General features: G+C 51.8%; 1 long non-coding RNA gene across 1 annotated transcript; it reads left to right on the forward strand.

The window, feature by feature from the left end:
• Positions 1-118: 118 nt before the first annotated feature.
• Positions 119-1,233, forward strand: LOC106898132. Its single transcript, XR_001413878.1, has 2 exons — positions 119-254; positions 345-1,233. It is a non-coding gene; the product is annotated as an uncharacterized LOC106898132 (long non-coding RNA).
• The last annotated feature ends 476 nt before the right edge of the window (positions 1,234-1,709 follow it).

The raw sequence follows: 1,709 nt of genomic DNA on the forward strand, positions 1-1,709 counted from the left end.
CCGCCCGCGCCTTGCCCCGCCCGAGCCAGCCGGCCGCGCATGCGCGTCAGCCGCCGCCCGCCGGCAAGCGGAGACGTGGCCCGCCTGAGGGGGGCGCCCCGCTGAGGCGGCGGCGGCGGCCATTTTGGGAGCGCTGCGAGGCGGTCTCTCGTCCAGCGTGGCCTGCTCTCATGGCGCCGCTGAAACCTCGCTCCTCGTACGAAGCAGCAGCTGAAATCGTCTTCCTGAGGGGGTGATTGAGGAATGGCAGCTAGGTGCGTCTCTTCTACAGGTTTTCAATTAATTGCTTCGGTTTCTGAGTACTGAATTTAATTCTGTATCTCTCTGGATGTGTTTGCTGGTAGCCCTCCACAACCATTGCACAGGTGCACTCTCCATCGAGGAGGAGCTGGTGGGTGCTCAGGAGTCAGCTGGACCTTGCCTGCACTGCCCTAGGCCTGTGACATCCTCTCAGCCTGTACCCAGGCAGCTGTCGAGCTCCAGATGCCATGTGTCTGCGTGGGCACCTCGAGGAATGCTGCACGCTTAAAACCTTTAGATACCACAGGTTTGGCTTTTGTTGTGTTCTCTAGTCTTCCAAACACATGGCTTATCAGTGCCCCACACACAGGGGCAGAAGATCATCACCAGCTGTATGCCATCAGGCCCTGTGAAGTTGGCACTGTTGCCCACTGCCAGCAAGGCAGAGCCCCTCACTGTCCTGACATTAGGGTTCCTGCCACCCTGCAGCTCCCTGCAGCAGCATTCCCTTCTCTGTAGATGTTGTCCACTTCTGTGGGCCACACTTGAGGCAACGTCAGGTCAATCCGCATGATGACGAATTGGTGGAGGGCTGCCAAAGCCAAGTTGGAGGCTGGCCACACAGAAGGACGCCACAGGGGCATATGCCGTGCTGAGAGGTGAAGATGCTGAACCTCACCTGGGGTGTGCCTGCAAAGGGCTCTCGATGATGGTGACCCAAGACTTGGTGACTGCCTTCCTCTGCCACAACCATGACAGCCTCCAGAGACTGCTTCCTGGCAGAGTCCAGTGTTCTCTGACCAGGCTTTTTTAGATGTCCACACATGGAAGGTCCAATGTTTAAAACAGAGTTTACTCTTTTGAGGCTATTTGCATTTACAAGAGTTTTCCATTTAGTAGGGAGATACAGCAGTCAGTATAAAGGCATGTTACATTTTGCAGACTATTGCATTTCCAGTATACTGTGGAATCACAATATAGTTGTGAATTTCATTTCTGGTCTCTAGAATATGCTTATTGTCACAAGACTGGCTGTCCCTAATTGCCTGGAAGGGCTATGTGGGTTGTAGCCAGCTCAGGCCTGGAGTTCTGTCTTCAGAGGTTTAGTCCGTTCATTGTTTTTGACATTTTTGTATTTATTGTTGGGGTTGAGCCACATATACACTCGCTATGCTGGGCTGTTTGAGTTTATTGCTGTGGAGTCTGCAATGTGAACTCTGTGTCCCATCTCTTCCCACTTCTTGCCTGTGCTTCTCTGTGCTTCTTGCTGTAACTTCTTAAGGCCTTCAGTGTCACACCAGGCCTTTATTTCTCTCACTGCATCATTGTGCTAGTGCTGCAAATACCTCATTTGACATGGAACAAGTGTTTCCAGCTATTCTCTTTAGAAAACTATGGTCACACTGAACAAAAATAAGGAGACATAAACCAAATAGCCATACTAACCTTACAAATTTAGCTGTCACAGC

Source organism: Calidris pugnax, unplaced genomic scaffold (assembly GCF_001431845.1).
Source record: "Calidris pugnax isolate Ruff unplaced genomic scaffold, ASM143184v1 scaffold404, whole genome shotgun sequence".
Classification (NCBI taxonomy): domain Eukaryota; kingdom Metazoa; phylum Chordata; class Aves; order Charadriiformes; family Scolopacidae; genus Calidris; species Calidris pugnax.